This window comes from Meleagris gallopavo, chromosome 6, assembly GCF_000146605.3.
Source record: "Meleagris gallopavo isolate NT-WF06-2002-E0010 breed Aviagen turkey brand Nicholas breeding stock chromosome 6, Turkey_5.1, whole genome shotgun sequence".
Lineage (NCBI taxonomy): Eukaryota > Metazoa > Chordata > Aves > Galliformes > Phasianidae > Meleagris > Meleagris gallopavo.
In genome coordinates, this window is record NC_015016.2 from 35,459,726 (window position 1) to 35,479,091 (window position 19,366).

The following is a 19,366-nucleotide window of genomic DNA, read 5'->3' on the forward strand; positions in this document are numbered from 1 at the left end:
CAGCTTTCCTCCTCTCCGAATCCAGATCTTTAGCATTATAAAACTTAAAGAGTACTTGGTTTACAAGAAAATCTAACAAGAAATCTTGAGTGTCTTTCCACTGTAACAGTGTTTCACATTTGAACTTGCCTGCATAATTGCTACCTTCCAATTGAACCAAAATTAATGAGTAAGATCAGAAATACAGTCTTCGAAATAATCCCATCAAGCTAAATAACAGACACTGATTTTCTTGTCATGAGCCTCTGCAGGTTACCTGAAAGAACTCCAGCTACATGAGGCCCTTGTGCTCCAACTGACTTCTGCTGCTGTATCTTCTCTCTGTCCTTGGGGCTACAATACAGCAAAGCTGTTGCATGGAGAGCCTTGGCCAGAGTTTAAAGAACAGCATTTTAGGGACAGAGAAACAGCTACACAAATGACCTATAACCCTGCCTCATCTATGGGTGTATGGAGAGACATAACTGGAGGTAAATGAATTCAAATACTGTATAAGGCGGGGGGGGAGGGGAGGGTGTTCTTTTATCTTTGTCCTTTTTTAAATGTAGCCTTCTGGAGAAGTTTGTCAACAGAGAACAGGGAAAAGTCCTCAAGAATGAAATGAAGGAATACATCTCACTGTTACCATGGGTGAAAGAGTCTAACTTATGTTTGAAAGCCAAACGGCTTTATGGATGACCGCTACCTTGAAGCAAGACACAGAGGTCTCCCTTTTGTAGAGAACGGAAATTATGGAACAATGGTAACGTACAGAAATATTAGCAAGAAGTGCTTTTTGCTCAAAAGAAGAGACCTTCAAACACAACCTCAAAGGCAGTTAAAAACAGTGACATTACTGTCACCATGAAATGCAATTACTGTGTTCTGCAGTATCGTTGAAGATTTTCACCTTAAATTAAGCCAATGTTCATTTTTTTAGTAATTATGAAGCGACACTACAGCAAAATAAAGGTTTTTCAAGTCCAAAATGGAGATCTTGAGATGAGAACTACAGAAGTAAAACCATCTGGCTGCTTCTGTTTCTCTTTTTAATAGGAAACTCTTTAATGATAATTTTTTTCTTGCTTTGCTGTTGTCCTAATTTGACAGCAAGTCTGTAGCAGTGAGCAAATTTGGAAAATTTGAAGTAATTTTCTGTGAAAGCACAGCTAGTCAAAGGAATTAAAGAAACTCTTTAATATTATTGGTAGATTTGTACTTCTGATTTAAAATACTAATTAAAATGTGTATTGAACATAGTTTTAAACAGGAACTTACAAAAGCATACACACTATGACTAAGTCAATAAAACAAAAACATTGAGCAAGAAAGTATTTAGATAGTTCCTATAACTGTTATCCCACTGGCTTATACTTAAAAAACTATTTTCCTCTTACTTTCTATTTTCATCTGTCAACAATTAGACTTTATAAATAGCTACTAAAGGATGTAGAGAAGTGGTAGAGAGCCTCTTTTTAGCAGTTCATGGAAGACCAGTGGTAGTATTTTTTTTTATTTTTGTAACATCTAAATAAATGCTTTACTGTAATTAGGAATATAAGTAACACTGTCTCTTCATTGGTATTTTATAAATATTTTTTTCCCTTTGGAAGATAGATTCAAAATATGAACATTACATAAAATACTTGAAATAAAAAGGGCATCTCCAAAATATTGCAGGCTCTTAGTCTCCAAAATCCTGGCCATGTAGAGTCTGGTCTGATTCTGTATTATTAGTCAGGTGAGTCTCATTTGGACGTGGTTCATTTGAGTACTGTGCAAGATACCACATGCATAGTAAGAGTGCTCACTTTTTCAGTGCAGGTACAGCAGATGCCTTCTGAATGTACAGAAATGCTGATAGCGAAGTATATGGAAACACATTTCGTTATCAAAGACAGCAGTGCAAGTAACAGGGCTTGGATGTCTTTGTAAACTACACAGTCAGGGGTCTATTACCTATAAAGTATATGAAGTTACATGCAGATATTAAATGTTTTGATCAGAAGTATACAGTATAAATTTAATTCATAATTAGATATATTCTGCAGTAAAAGCATTTTTATAGACTATGAAGAATCAAAAGAACACTGGAAGAGTAGCTTAGGTGATAAAGTAATATTCAACTCAATTCCTAGAATTAACATTACAAGCCTAACACTTTTTTTCATCAGCTTTAAGAACACACTGAATTTGTGTATCAAAAAAAAAATAACAACTCAAACTGCCAGTGCAATCACCGCAGGGAATTGTCTCCATCATTGCAACACAATATATTTGCCTGGGCATATCACACTAACTAGCTATCTCACTACATTTAACAGAAGAGACTGCCAAATTACTATTTAATTCAGTGCAGATACAGATCTAGGCAGCCTATTAAGATTTTCATTTTGACTTATGGTTTGATTTAAAGCGACAACTCAAATCTGCTCTTGTATAACTATAAAATAATGGGATATTAATAATACAGTTCATGCATTTCATACCAAGCTAAATTTTCAGCATCTTAACAAGATGCAATGAAGTATTAAAAATATACATATATATATAGTAAAATGATAAAGGAGGAAATTAGAGAAAGGTAACTAAAGCATGCAAGTTTTAAACTGTTGTCTTCCTCTGTAAATTGATGAACTCTGTTACAGAAAAATGCAATAGAATAGACATTTTTACACCTTACTCACCAATATTAAACAAGAATATGTAAATTATGATATTCATATTTGTATATTTCATACACAGAGCCAAGTACTATACCATTCCAAGTCTTGAGAGCAGAAGCTGAAATGAAGGCAAGATTATTAAAAAGATGGGTCAAAAAGATTGCACAAGATTTGAAATCCAGAGCTCCCGTGTTGAAATCTGAAACCTTGATAAACCTTCTTATATAGTTAAGTGAAAGACAAAATACTGAATTTCTCAAAAACCGTAAACACATAAGAGAGAAAATGTGGGCTGGAAGCCATACTACAATTCAGGCCACTTCTATCAACATACATGCAAGTTTGAATGCAAGCAACTCATAAAGAACACTTAAAACACAAATTTAAGTCTTGATTAGAAACTGAAACTAGAAATGTTAATTGTGGTTAAAAAAAAATCAGAATATATTCTAACAAGTCTATTTGGCAATATGGGAACTTTTCCTGTGATACCAACAGAGATGTGTAAAAACATTCCTTAGATTGGGCTGCCACTGGAGAATATTAGACACAAGGACATGCGTGAGACAGCCTGTCCTTAGGGTATGATCAAGTGGGACTAGCAACTAGCACCCTTCAAACTTCCCTCCTGCTTGAATCTGCCATGCACCTATGTGCCTTAAAATTTACCTTCTACAGCAGTTTTTCAATAGGAAATTCTAACCACTAATGAAGTCCTTCATCACCTGACAGCAGCTCTTCCTTTACCCTTCAAGAAGTGTCCAGACAACACCTCCCATTTTTGAACCTGCACTTCATTTGAAATTTAACGGGAAACTTGGAGAATCTTCCGCTTATGAAGAAATACTTATCTTCATGCTCAGTTTCAGTTGGGAGCCTTGGAGAAAGTCAGTTTTCATAGAGGCCAAGATTTGCTTCATGTTATATATAATATAGAGATATTTATTTTAAGAATATAGCATATAGTGAATATACCCATGACTACAGGCTGTGGTTTTTATTAACACAAATGATTAATCAAAAATGAATCTTTAAAGTCTACGCAAATAAGACTGTAATACTCTTGTTGTACAAGGCAAGCTCTTTGTAATATTGCAGGAACACACAGACTACAAGAAGTGTCAAGAAAGACCTTCTTACAGTGCCAAGGTTTGGATGCAGAAAATTTTTCACCACTCTAACTGAATGAAACTTAATAAATCACTAAAACTGACTCTCAGAAAGTTATATTTCAAAACTGTCCTGTGTAAAGCATCCAGTCAAAGCAGCATATAAATAGAGTTTTTGTGTTCTTGAATCTGCACTAGTAAGGTTAAAAGAATTTACTTATTGCATTCTAAAACATTTCAGTACTTGTGTTTGTTACACAAAACAGTTTGTCTCTCTAAACTGGCAAACTTTCAGGTAAAAAACTTCGTATCTGAATTTAAAACACTAAATTGTCTCAAACCTAATAGGGCTTTGGAGATGTATTTTTAGAACTATAAGTATCAATTCTTACAAGAAATTGAAAAAAATGCAGCATTAATGTCATCTTGCTACCCTCTTGTATTTTATTCCTAATGCCCTTAAAATAATTTTTATTTTTATAAGACATTTATTAGGACTAGGTACAATTGTTAGCACAACGTAAAATATTAAAACAAGGATAGAAATCCCAAAGCACTATAAACAGGCAGTATATACCATGCTTACGTTTAAGATGTCTGTAGTAAATAACGTATCAAAAGATTTTATATTTGTTGCCTTTTTTAAAGCAGGCTTTTCATGCTTGCATATGACAGTTATTTGTTACAGAAATCTGGACAGAGTACTAATACTGAGTCAAGATCTTGAAAATAGAATATTGGAGGAAAGAACTGTAGAAAAATAAGTCAAGACCTCTATATAACGAGAAGCTCCGACTCATCACTGGTGGTATAAACAGCTCCTATACAAGTCCTTTGGACACATAGCTTTCCATAATTGACTGGTATCTCCTGATTTCTATCCACCACACTTTAGTGATATCACTTTGCAAGTACTATCTACTGTCAAGCAAGATTCATAGAGGGGCTATCTTGTATTCTGCAGACAAGCAAGCCAACCACTGGTGATACAACCATATAAACTACAAAAAAAAAGAACAAACCAAGAAATAAATTGGATGCTAAGAACAGGATACAAGTATCTTGTTTTTCCTGATGCTTTGGCTTTCAGTGCACAATAGAGATAAAACCATAGGAGACTACATTGCTCCAAGGGTGCACAGATCAGTAGACAGCTTAAAAACAATATGAAAACTTTCACCCAAAATATATACTGAAACCTTCTGAGCTGCGAGTTCAGGAAATCCCTGGTGATATTCATCTATTACCAGAGAAATTTTTTTGGAGTCCAACTGGCCTATGATAGAAATTGCTCAGTGCCTATACAAGAGAGTAAGGTTTCCTACTTCCTACTCAGAAGAAGGAGATCTGACTTAAACTTCAAGAAGTGTTTCCAAAATGAACAAGGATTTAGCCCAGGAATACTTCGCACATTGTTGCCTGTATCACCTCCCCAGGGCACCCAAAAGCTATCTCTTATGCCTTGACATACACCATCTCTCTCGTGTTATATTCCTTCTTGTTGCCAGTGCCTTCCACAGATACATTCCACTGTCTTTAAGGAATAGTTTCACCTCCAAACATTCTTTTTTTCCTGCTCTCTTATTCAACTCTGATCCTCATTTTCAACCTCTTTAGAAAATGGAAGTGCAATATGTTGTGAAGATTTCTTTCATTAATAACTCTGTCACTGTGCTTCTCTTGTGGCACAGAAACAGAGATACAAGTCTGCCATTCAACTGGAGGTTTGGTTAATAAAGAACATTGATCCAATACTCAAAAACACATCACTGGTATTTAAGCGGATAGATATAGATACATAGAAATATTTCATTCTAACAAAATATGAGTTGTAATAAAGAAGCAATGCCATTTTTCAAGGATTCATTTCCAGAAATAAGTAACCTTTCAGGAATCTCCTTTCTCCTATTTCTGAAATATATTACTCTACATAGTCATACTCTACAGTAATGCAGTCTTGATATCTTCTTGACACATCTGGATATCACAGAACCACAGAATTGTTTGAACTGGAAGAGACACTTAAAGGTCATCTAGTCCAACTCCCCTGCAATGAACAGGCACATCTACTGCCAGATCATGTTGCTCAGAGCCCCATCCAGCCTGAACTGAATGCCTCCAGGCATGGTGCTTCCACCAATTCTCTGGGCAACACTTTCCTCTGCCTCACCATCCTTACTATAAAAATCCTTCTTTAAGTCCAATCAAACTAGGATAGGGAATAATTAGGAAACCTTTCCCCCTTGTCCTATCACAACAGACTCTGCTATAAAAATATATATATATTTTCCCTTCTTTCTTATAGTCCCCTTTAGATGCTGAAGGCTGCACACCGGTATCCCCAGAGCCTTCTCTTCTCCAGGATGAACAGCCCCTGCTCTTTCAGTTTGTCCTTCTAGGAGAGGAGTTCCACACCTGGGATAATTTCTGTGGCCTTCTGGACATGTTCCAACATGTCAATATTTCTCCTGTACTGAAAATTCCACTTCTGGATGCAGTACTCCAGGAGAGGTCTTTCCAGTGCAGAGTAGAGGGGCAGAATCACCCCCCTTAACCTGCTGGCCACATTTCTTTCAATGCAGCTCAAGATATAATTGGATTTCTGGGCACCAAGGGCACATTGCTGGCTCATGTCCAGCTTGCCATCCACCAGTACCTCCAAGTCCTTCTTGGCAGGGCTGTGCTCTACCCCTACATCCTCCAGCTTGTACTAATACCACTCCAGGCTCTCTGGAGAATGCTATTGCCCCCAGAGTTGTTCAGGAAGATCCTGACAATGAAGCTTTTTGATTTTATTTTGTTTACTTTACAGACACAGAAAATATAAGGATAATTCCACTAATAAGATACATGATATTGTTGTAAAAATAACACTGTATATAGAGAAAGTGAAATCCACTTAGCTTAAGAAAGGAGAGAAGTCAAAAGATATTACGTAGCCTATCTAGAGGAAGTGGCAGTGGCAGTTTCCAGCTGTGAAACATCTGGTTGCTAGCAATGGAAAGACTGAAAGACATCTTGAAATAGTGGGCTATGGCTCTGCACAAGGTCAAGCTCATGCTCAAGTGCCTAAAAGACAGATAAAACAAATCTTCAGGGGCCTCCCACACAACTGGAATAGTAACAGTAGTGGTGCTGGTGCCAAGACTCTGAAATCCTAAATTCTATCCCTATCCTCTGACAGGCTGCTTAGAGAAGCTTATTAAAGTCTTTTCAATTCTTTAAGACCCAGCTACAATTTTACTTTTAGGACAGTTACATGAACAAATTAAAGTGATGTGTTTAGAAACTTAAACGAGGAACAAGGAATGCAAAGGCTTATAAAATCACAACAATATGTCAGCCCAGGAGAGAAACTGCTCAGAGAAGTTTCATTTGTTCACTAGCTAACATGAAAGCCCTGAAGAGACAGTAATTCATGGATACTCTGTCCTGCAAACTCTGCTCTTCCACATTCAACCCTGAGCTCTGTTAAAGCTTCAACGGCAACATACAAAGCATAGCTTATAATAATAGATTCACTGAACAGAGAGCATACCCAGCTAACAAGAGGTGACTTATATCAGCTTGCAGGAAACTTAGTGACCTACCCAGCCTGATGCAGGCTCCAGTTCAGACACACTGCATCCCTTCTCCCTGTGACTTATCCTGTTTTCTTCCATGGAGATATTCACAAAGTAAAAATTTAAGCACATTGGTAGCAGACAGAACCTGGATGGGAATGATGAAAATTTAGTCCAGAACATTTGAATTGCAGGTCTATACAAACCCTATCTGATGTACTACACATTTCGAGAGATACAATTCTGCTAAGGGTTTCAGAGAACATAAGTACCTGTACCTGTCCTTCAGCTTTCCTGGTGGGAAATGCAGGTATAGAAAATCTTCAGGATTATGATATTACATTTCAGTTCTGGGTAAGATTTTGTTTGTTTGAATACTACTTCTGTTTTCACTACACGAAAACTAATCCCTCTTTTTTGGGGTGGAGGACATCCCCAGTCAGTAACACCATGTATAAGTGTACACAGGGACAATCACTCAGGATCAACTGTCACAAGCATGCTCACACTGTATGCCACTGTATAGCACTGAAGCCTATCTCAGGCTGCAACTGACTTTTATGTACCTATCTCAGCATCCATTTATTGGTCAGCTACAGCAGCAGAGCAGTGAGACTACTGACATCACCCTGTCACAACCAATCAAGTTGTCTTTGACACCATAGGGCTTAGGTAATAAATATGTATGCGTGGCTAGAGACCTTTAAATTCAGTAAGCCCTGAGGAAAAAATTACTTTGCATCCACATGAGAAAACTAACAAGGAGACTAGAATAATTTCAAGACTAATATTTAGAAAATACTCAAAGCCCTGTGAGGAGATGACAACCAAATCAATAATAAGATTAGAGAATAGCAATGGAGATGACATCGCAATTTGCCAGTCAAATGGCAGGATAAAACCCATCAGCCCAAACAAAACAAAACCAGCAAGAAAACACTCAAACTGCTGAAAAATCTGGGCACAAAGGAGGCATAGAAAATCCATTGGGAAGGCACTGTACCACACTCGTTGAATAGTGATACAGACAATAAGGTCAATAAAATATAACCATGCTTAAGAAACTGATAAACTATTTCCAATGGAAAAGTTGTTAAATTATCTAGAAGAAGCCAGACTCCTAGCAGGAAGACAAGAACAGCTCAGCCTACAGCTAGAAAGTGTAATTTACAGCTGAGATGGAACAGCAAAAACAAGAGAATAATATTGCTGAAGCTCCAGGGAAGCCCACAAAAAGCATTGTTCAGTCTGAAGAACAGAGAGGAAGAAAATATTCATAGCACGTTACTAAAAATTCATACAGCCTTTGCTGAAATCACTTACAGGAAGTCACTGAAAGAAACCAGAAAGTTATAGCAGAAATATTTTTAAAAAAAAGAAAAAAGGTTTTCACATTAAAGTATGTCATTCAGAATAACTCAGTGCATTAAATGCGTAATGTTTTTCTGTCATGTACTCCCTTGGCTCCTTTTGAGAGAGAGTGTGTTATCCAGTGGATTAACCACTATTCCAAAAGGTAGGATACTCCATGCCATAGCCATGTGATCATCCCCAAAGTCCTACCCTGATCAGCATCTGTCACCAACCTCCCTGCCACCAGCAGCTCATTACTGCTATTTACCCTTCCCCATTGCTTTCTAACACCTGAAGTTACTAAAACTAGGAAAAAGGCACACAAAACATCAGTGTGATTATGTTATTAATAAGAAAACTTTTCCTCTATTTGACTCTATTTGAAAAGAGTGAAAAGATCATGAGACCAGACATAGGAAGTCCAGACAAAGTTAGCCTGTACTCATTCTCAAAATTGTAAGACAGGGGAGGATACAAGATCTCTGAACTAAAGGAAAAGAGAAAACATATCTCTAATTTGAGCACCTAGGCATCTTCTCAGCAGGAAAGAGGTCATGTTTGTGTAACACCACCTTGGCCTAGAGATCTCTAAATATTATCATAATAGAAATACAGAAGGAGTGAAAAGCAGTAAACCATTGTGTATTCATCAGCCTGTCTTCTAATCAGAGCAAGTTAATAACAAGATCTCTGCTGGAATATTTTAAACAGTTTTCTCAAGAAAGAAATACAAAAAAAACCAACAAAAACAAACCTATGTGGTGAAGTAGTATGTGAAAACTGACAAAGGAGAAAAACTAAACAGTATTATTTCAGTCCTCTAACAGTGTCTGAATTTTAAGCAAATCTCCAAGGGTGTTTATTTGAAGGAGGTATATCTCACCACTCATTTCCCAGCAGATGATTAAAAGCAGCTTTTCTCTGCAGATGTTAAGATAATATATATCAACATAGAAATATATATATTGTATACATCAAAACTATATCTATATCAAAATATATCAAAGAGCCATGAATAAAAGGGGGGAGAGAACCTAGGGAGCTGTTGAATTCCTCATTTTAGCAAAAGTTTTGCAGTTCCCAAGACTGGGATTGGCCATGGCACAGCTTAGTCATTCTCTACACAACTCCCCCCATGCTTAAATAGGGTTTTTCCTCAAAGCTCTAATGAGGCCAGCACCCAAGAGTAGTGAATATTAACTTGCCAAGACACTTCTTTGCCTAAAGTCTTCTAAAAAAGAAGTTGTGTTTTGCAGTAAGGAACATTCCCCAAGAACATGGAGCACTTAAAAGTCTGGCTTGACTCTTAAACACCATGTCTGCTGTGTCACTGAAATTGGTGGCAGTCATTTCCTTGGCACCTGCTGTTTCTGCAAATACATGTACGCTTTCAAATTTTAGAAGTTTGCTTAGGACATTGTGCAGGCTGTTTTTCCAAAAAAAAAAAAAACCTTAATGTAATGCAGAAAAAGTTATTGAAAGGAAAATAGCCTTTAATACACTAGGTTTCAAGCAATACACCTTTAGAATACCTGAATGGGACTGTATAAACTTGAGCCAGTTCTTTTTCTACATGTCCCTTATTGCTGATAATGATCGTAAACCTCTACAGGAGAAAAAAAGGAGGCACTTTTGAGGAGCCGCTTTCTTGTATGAGATAGTTCTTCAGTTGCCTCAAGCTTGCAGAAGGATTCCAGCAGTAGCTTTCCACTAAATCTCATCAACTGTACTATTACCCATCTAATTCCCCTTAACATTTGGTCTGCAACAAGTGTTGAGACAACCATGTAAGTTCAGTGGTTGTACCTATTGTGAAGAAGCATGTATGAAGTGTACTCAACACTGTATTTCTTATTATCAGTATTAAATCTGCCATCACCATTTCCAGGCAAGACTTTTTGGTGTCATATAGTGCAAGTTACTTTAAGTCTTGAACTCCTTTTTTCAAAGAAAATAAGACTTTTGGTAATCCCATGTCTCCAAGGCAATCAGCCACATTCCTGAAGCTACTTAATTGCATAGGCAACTACATCATGGACCCCGAGACAGTTCAATAAAATTGCTTACACTCAAACTTACACCATGACTCTTCAGGGACCTGAATATTTATCTGCTGTGGTCAAAACATTAGACAAAAGACATTACTTCCCCACCTCAGTCTCTGTAGGATCTAATTGTTTAAGATAACTCACAGCATGCCCATACATAAAGACCACCTGCAGTCCAACACTAAGCACAGCAGTTAGGGAAACTTCATTACAATCATAATTACTTCAGAACTCTATTCACTAGAGTCTTCACCCAGAAATCAAAAGATCTAAAATCAAAACTTCTTAGTCTGGCTGTAAGTTATACAAAGTGTTTTCTTCTGGGACAGGAAGTATTTGAACTCTTACCTTACTTTTTTAGTTAATGGTATTAAGAGGAATATCTAAAAAATGGTCAGATGAACTGTATGTTAGAAGTGTCTCTTCTCTTCTATTAAGGTACAAGGGAGACTCTAGACAACTAAATAGTTATAATTCCAGGTAACCATTAATATCCCAGGTACTTGAATTCTAGTGTGGTGATCATCAGCCTCAGTAGTTTTAACAGTAGCATTAATGCTTTCCCTTGCATAGTTTCTGGCAGCACCTATGACCTTGTAGGTGGTACAGCTACACCAATGAGGTCTAGGTAACTGTATCATTTGCTGGAGACCCACACCAGCCTAAATTGGAAAGCATGTTGTGGATTTTGTAAGTGCCTTCCCCCAGCTTTCCTCCTGTTCCATCCTTGCAAAGGAAAAGATTATACTAAACTCATCCCATAAAATCCTTTGAGATCTTATGACAAAATGCTCTATATAAGTACAAAGCAGCAATGCCATTATGATCCTTTCAAGTATAAGGTACAACTGCTTCAGAAAATCATCTTTTATACATCTTTTGAGAAGATCTGCCTCATCTTTTAATACATCTTTATATCTGTCCCCAGCTGTAAATCCTCCTCTCTCCAACTGTCTTCAGTTTGTAGCCAACTGACCTTTCTGAGGTGTCATTTTAAGCTCATTGTCAGTGAGCTGAAGAAAGTAAATGAGACACTTAAAAAGAAAGAAGAAAGTGCAGAGAAGGAGAAAACTGAGCTGCAGAAGACTATCATTTTCTGCCCTATTAGTATTTGCATTCAAGAACATTTTTCATGTTTGGACTTCTTCCCTGCATGTTGTCACTTTGTTGGCTCTTTTTCCAAGTGTTTGGGAATTAGAGATGGGCTAAAGATTTGAAGCTTCTGCTGAGTAAAAGGCAAATCTATGTTTGCTGCCTAGAGCAAGGATATCACTGTATGCTGGTGCTAGCTCGGGAGAAACTTGCAGGGTCAACAATAGTGTTTCAGCAAAGAGTACTGAAAGAGAGCTTATTTCTCAAGTCAGAAAATTAAGACAGGTCACCATAAAGACATCAGCCTTGTAAAGTCATTTCACAAATTGGTTCTCTGATTATGTGATCATACAATGTGCTATTATCAATATATTCCTACCTACTTAAATAGATCTTGTTTTGGAGAAAGGTTAAAAAAATAAGGTTAAGTATCCAAGTGAGTTCTCCTTTCAAACAAGAATTTCAACTGGGATAATCACTTCTACATTCTCACGTAAGACAAGCAGTGTGCTTTAGCAAGGAATAAAATCCCGGCATATTGATTATAATGTAGGCTTAAGTTGTCTGTGTCAGATTGGATTATTCCAGGCTGTAGATTTTCACTATATACACTGACCTCCTGACACACGGCAGTTCTAGCTCAGACAGGAGCTGTAACATTACTCTAAGTTAGACCCTAAGAAGCCATTCCCCAACAGGGATATCCCTGAAGTAGATGTCAAGCCTGATGCAGCAAAGACATCAGATTTCCAGTTTATTTTCCTAAATAAACTCACAATATTCAGTTAGTGAAACAAAATAAATATAATCAATTAAAAAACAAATACAAAAATAAAAATAAACAAAGAAGCTAGCATAACAAGTCCTTAAACACAAACTGCACTCATTTTTGGCTGGTTTGCTCTTTAAATTTGACAGATGTCAGCTCACAAGTCCTTTCCAGTCTGACCTGTCATAAAGCAGGCTCATTTTTCTTTTCTGAACCTCCAACAAATTCATTTCTAATCAGTGCATATGAGGAACAGAACAAGAGCCTCTCCTGCACACTTCATGTTTGTTGTGAAATCCAGGCACCACTTTCAAGGCACAGTTAGATCCATTCACCTGGAAGCATCTAAAGATGTTTGGCTGCCCAACTACCATGATTGACAGCTTTCATGTCCTGTCTGCACAAAGACAAGGCACAAAAAGGACATTCTCAGATGTGGACTGCTGTCTGTAAACCAATTGCATGACAGGTGAAAGAAGACTGAAGTATAGTAGTAAGGGGAGCCATTTTGCTTTATAAATAGCTATATGCAAATGAATAAAAGGTGCATCAACATTCCATCTTTCAAATGCTGTCAGAATCACAATCATCAAAGCTCATGACAAACAGCAACTCCACTACAACAAATTTGTTCCATTTCCCATTTCTCCAAACTGTATCCTGCTGCAGTGTCTAATTGGTGTATAGGGAAAGATATCTATGAATTCTGTTTATCTTTATGCAGAAGTGATAACATACTGCTCTTTTGGAAAGAGGTATATTAAATGTTTTATGAAAGAACCATTTTGAATCACAAACCATTGTGGAGTTTACAAGTTGAGGATTCTGCTGTTCTATACAGCCCAGACACCTTCATTTAGTTAAAAATATTTGCTCAACTGTCCTGAAAGCAGTCTTTATGTTGAAAACCTCAAGCTATCTTTCCACAAGACTGGATGAGCTACACTGATAAAAGCCACGGTGCTTTCAGCTCTCAAAAGCATCATACCGCCTCTTGCATTGCTAGATGGTAGTATCCTCTACCACAGTTGCCAGTGACTTTTTTAAGTGGCTTTCATCCTTTATCAGTAGAAGCAATAGAAACTGTATCTTCAGTTTCTATTCTGTTCAGTTACAGAACAGCTGCAACACTTTAGTTCCTGGAACTTGCCTTTGAATGTGCTGCATTCTTCATTTCATGTGGATTCTCAAGTGACAAATCAAGGAGGAGGGAAAGCAGCCAAGATAACACAATGAGAAAGTAAGTATATACCAAGAAAAACTTCCAGAAACAGTCTTGTTTACAAGTGGCCTCAGATACAGCAATTACTTACAGATGAGTTTTCTGGAAAGCGACATCTTCCGGCAAACATTTTTAAACTAAGAGAGAAGAGATTTAGGTTAGATGTTAGGAAGAAATCTTTTACCCATAAGTTGGTGAGGCACCAGAACAGCCTGCCCAGAGAAGTTGCAGATGCCCCCGGAGGCACCAAAAGCTGGGTTGGATAGGATCCTGGACAGCCTGATCTAGTGGTTGGCAACTCTGCCCATTGGAACTGGATGATCTTTAAAGTCCCCGTCAACCCAAGCCATTCTATTTTTCTGGCAGAAACAATATTTTCAGAACAGAGTTCCAGAAGTGCAGACCATGAATCACTGCTGCGTGGTCCAAAATGGAACTTTTAAAAGTAGCTACTTCTGAGAGACATAGAGCTATACCAACTAAAAGGTCAGCATCCACAACACTAGAATGAAAACTCGCATCTGAGTGCTCCAGGAAGTAATGCCTCCAGCCAAAGTCAACATCGACACATGGAAGAGTCATCGCAGAACTGTCTGGACAGTGCCTTAGCCATACATGCAGATCCTATATACACCTCCAGCTACACCCATTACTAAGCTTGGCAATAAGAAGCTGTTGCAAGACCCATTCCAGGAGTACTTATGTCACCATTTAAAGAGTGAGTTTCTGTTTCTGCGAGGACTCAAAAAGAAGAGCAGTAACACTCTGCTGTTCAGACAAGAAACTGTACTGTGGAATTTTATTCCCCCCCAAACAAACTCTTATTATTTGCTCCTGCCTGGTAAAAATTTGGAATTCCTGCCTCAGGTGGTATGTAGGATCTATAAACCTCTCAATGCAGATCATGTTTCTTTTCTAGTAAGGAAGAACAATTTACTAGCAGTGGAGTTGGACTCTGCTATCAAGTGCTGGCACATACACTTTTTAATGTGTAAACATTACTCCCCTGCTCTCTTTGAGCCAATGCTTATTACTGAAATGCCTTCACACACAGAGCCTTTCATTTGCTAACACTCCCAAAATATTGTTAGGAATCTCACTTGGGATGCCTTCCCAACTTTGCCAGCACTGTCTACCTAGCCTGGAAACAAGTATATACAAAAGCAAAAATATTTGAGTGATAAAGTATTTAAGAGCTATGACTGTCTGAAAAAATCAGATATGTTTTCACCCTTAACAAATTGTACATATTGTTTAAAAATACTTATCCTACATAATATATCTAATCAAGTTTAATTGCATGAAGTTTGTCCTCAAGCACAGGGACCCCAACTGCCACTGCACTGAACCAACGTGAGGACTCCTCAGCCAGCCAATTTGTTATGGTTTCCTTACCCTAGTAAATATTTGATTCACATATTCCCCCATTCATTTCTGCTAACAGCAATACAACTGATTATTTCAGCCTTGGCATCCTTAAAATCTTCACAGGAGCAGAAACCCTTTAAACCTATAAATGAGTTCCTGGATCCTGCATGAGACTGCAGCTCAGCCTTACCGCATGTTACTTTTCTGAGAGCAGTCCAAGACATATCTTGAACTCAGATCAGCCATTCTTTGTTTTTTTGGTTGTGATAAGGAAAATTAAATCTGGAACACATCCAGTTTTTATTACATGAAGTGCAATATACACAACACAAGTAGAGGTAAGGTGTGGCACTACACATACAGTCAACACAATGTGGTATTGGATTACATAAATTGGAGAAAAATTAAGAAAGCAATTAAGAAAAAAATGAGGAGGAAAGAAAGAAACCTATGTTTTAAATATCAGTGCTGTGCTTTCTGTTATGTTTTCCAATAATAATGCAGAAAGCCTGAAAAATGAAATTGAGCCATCAGAAGTTTATTGTAATAGAAAAGGAGAGTATGATTTCTATACTTCTAGTTTTATGTATTTCATAAGAGTACTGCTTTCTGAACTCAATATCCTCCTTTACTCCAGCATGCCAACGTATACCTGAGCGTGCAGTCTGAACTCACTGCTGTCATGCTGTATTACCCTATTACACGTATACTGTATTAGATGTGACATCTTGTCTCCGCAAGTTAAAGATATCACTGCATATTGTTCCCCATAATTACACTGCTGTTTGATATCAGTACAGAAGAAAATGAAAGCTACACGCTGCAGAATTATTTGTGACGTTTCCATAATTATGTAGATATGTACACTGCACAGAGAATTTGTGTTAATACAGTCTGAAAACAAATATTCTCTCAAGAATGAAGAGCATGAATATGCTTGTGAGATGCTTATAGGCTATTCAAAAGACAATGACTTAAGTGAAAGACCTACTGGTAAGAGGGAGACAAAGAGACATATAATTTATAACTGCATACATTTCTTTTATACAGTGATATAAAAGTTAAACCAAACATAACATCTTTTTTTCTGTGTACTTTGCAAGAATAAAGGCATAACAAAGTCCAAATTTGCTGATATTATTTGCTGCAACTGAACATTACAGATATTCTATAATAGCTGTATAGCAGTTAACAATCACATGCTGTACCTCATCAGTAAATAATGAAATAAAATTATTTTTCCTCTGAAATTATACATATGTAAGGGAACAAAAGGAAAACATGGACAAAAGTAATCTCTTAAGTTCCTTCTTCACATGCAAATCAAGATAAAGAAAGCAGGATATAACTCCTTTGGGAAAGAAATCTGCAGGAAAAAGGTAATAAAATAATCATATTAAACATGTAATTATGTGCATTACAGTCCAACTACTTTTAAAATGCAATTCAGGCTCAAGCAATTCCCAGTTTCATTGGGTTCCACACGTATCTTATTTGTCTGTTGCCACAAAATTAGTTTCTACAGCATCACAAAATACAAAGCCATCTTCAGTGATCACCAGTAACTCAGCTCCGTACAACTGAAGTCAATGTAATGCTCTTTAATGATTTCCATAAGAAAAGAACTAATTTTCAGAGAGACAAATGACAGCAGCCAAGCTCATAGCATGCACTGCTTCATACAGTGCATCTTCTTGGAAAAAAAAGAGAGCCATTTGCAAGGTACTGCCCTGCTTCTTGCAAGCAAGGTGGCAGAGCTTAGCCAAGAGCTAGAGATGGCTATCTCACAATGAGATTTTACATTCTCTAAAATCAATAGCAATTCAGCTGCAAAAGTACAATCCAGTTATGCGCTATCATCTCCCATTATTACTATTATTTTTTAAGAGCATCTAATGTTTGCTGGTTTTCTGTTTGACATCTTGCTAAAAGAATAATCAAGGCAGCTACGGCTGGCAGAAAAAAAAAAATGGGTCCCTCTGGTATTGCTCTGCTTCTGAAATAGGACAAACATAGATTGCTAAATCCCAGAATTTGTTTTTCTTCACACTGAACTATATTATTTTTCTTCCCCAGCAATCCAGGAAAGCGATAAATAAGGAATTCATTTTAAATTCACGAAGGGAGATATTTCAGACATCTTTTCACATTCTGGCACTGGTATAGTTTTACTAGTTAACATCATTCCTAAGTAGTCACTACAAATAAATGATATAAAAATTATGATGTAATTATGACATCACAAGTTGGATTATGCCAAACACTAGCACCTACCTAAGCATTATGAACTGTTTTTAATACTAGAAATAAAATAAACTAAGATCTTTTATTTGGGGATATGAACTGCAAACATTTTTTTAAAAATTGCATTCAAAAAATATTCTTCTGCCCGCCCTCCAGCCTTCACAATTGTACTGTTCCACATTGTGTGGACATGAATGTAGAATATAAAAGAAATATGACTAGCTAAAAGGTAGGAAAGCAGTTCTGAAGATTTTCAGAATCTACAGTAAGTTTTGTTTATTTTATGAATTAAATTGCTTAAGGAAGACCCAAAGGGTAAAACAACTAGTACAAATGATTTTAAAATACAAGGAATGCCTTGCAGGGAGGATGTTGAATGACAACTGTGGTTTCAAAAGTGACTAGATACAGTGATGGGAGATAGAACTGTCCCACACACTGATCCTGCCTTGCATCAGCACAAAGCCACTACCATTCACCTGCAGGGCACTTCACAGCACATACACTCCAAACGCAAGAGTCTGAGCAACCATAATAGGAACTCACGTGATAATGATTTTTACTTGGAAAGTAATGTGGATTTTATTTAACTAGCAAATGTAAATCCTGCTACAGGTGATGCCTGGAACTAGTTTTCCCACTACAGCATCTGAACAACCTTCTCTGATGAAATAGAACATATTCTTTTTTTTGTTAGAACCTGGCAAATAAACTACAAATAGACTACAGTTTGTGTGTGTAAACATCCACATTCATTTGATTTTGATTCATCCTTGGTTATGTCCATACTAGATACTGTCACCAATAACTACAAGCACAGAACCCCAAACTCAGGTAGGCTGTGTTTAATACATCTTGAGGTTTTGTTAAACTCAGTATAGCGTCTAGCAATCAAGTAAGGCACAAAAATTTGTTTGATCCCATACAGATAAGGCCACACAAGAGAGGGAGGAAGCCCCTTGGCTGCCTGGTTCATGTAGTGTGCCTACCTTATAGCATTCTGTCAAGTTCTTACTTTGCCACAACCAAATGTCTTAAATTCACCAAAAATGAAAAGACACAATACCCCAAAACACCAAGGAAAAATTCTCTTGTGTAATAGAAACAGGGAATATTAATGGAGCATGCTTTAGTTAGCTTTGCAACAACTCAATCTTAAGACTTTCTGTTATTTATATTTATTTGAAACAACCACTTACTATGAAAAGCATTATTACAAAAATTGCAGTTTCTTCTAAAGCAGCAGGCACTCTACTAGATATTCCACTTACAAATACTAGGCTTAGTATATTTACTCTTCTGTCTCCTGATTTCTTTTAATAACATCATGAGCAGTTTTTGGCAGTAGACTTTGCCAACCTACTGGCGAACTACTACGTAAGGACTGGCAACAGCAGATATAGTTACCTTAAACCATTTTCAGATCACCCCAAAAATTTAGCAGTCACAATACAGCAAAAAAAAAGAAGGAATTTCTTACCTCTTTTTGAGGATCAGGCTCCCAAACACCCCAAAGGAGAAAATCTCCGTACAAACACTGTCCTTGTGGCTGCCAGCCCTTAAATGAGGTTTGGAAAAGGTGGAGCCAGGGTCCACCTTTTCGGGTTGCACAGATGAATTGCTTCCACCTGTGCTCCTTGGGTTGGCTATGCCCTTTCACCAGATGCTCAATCACCGGTTCAGGCTGTGATATGACAGTTCCCATACCCTGTACCACTGGTTAACTTTTTCAGTTGCAACAAATTAGTGCTAACTAGTTAGCATTTAGAGGTAAAGTAGAAGAACTGCTCCAACAATTCAAAGTAAATAATTAATTTAGGTGTTTTATTTATTTTGTATTTGTGAATTATCTGCATACATATCTAAACTTTCACATGCTCATTTTGTAATTATTGAAATTATTTCATCAAACAGTTGTTAACATGAAACTAGTTTATCCATTAGGAAAAATTC

At 37.1% G+C, this 19,366-nt stretch overlaps 1 long non-coding RNA gene across 1 annotated transcript in view; it reads right to left on the reverse strand.

The window, feature by feature from the left end:
- Positions 1-18,938, reverse strand: part of LOC109368416 — a 22,342-nt gene extending 3,404 nt beyond the window's left edge. Inside the window, exons 1-2 of the long non-coding RNA XR_002116415.1 lie at positions 18,894-18,938; positions 257-365 (exon numbers count right to left, since the gene is read on the reverse strand). This is a non-coding gene — a long non-coding RNA (uncharacterized LOC109368416). The remainder of the gene's footprint in view (positions 1-256; positions 366-18,893) is intronic.
- Positions 18,939-19,366: the final 428 nt, after the last annotated feature.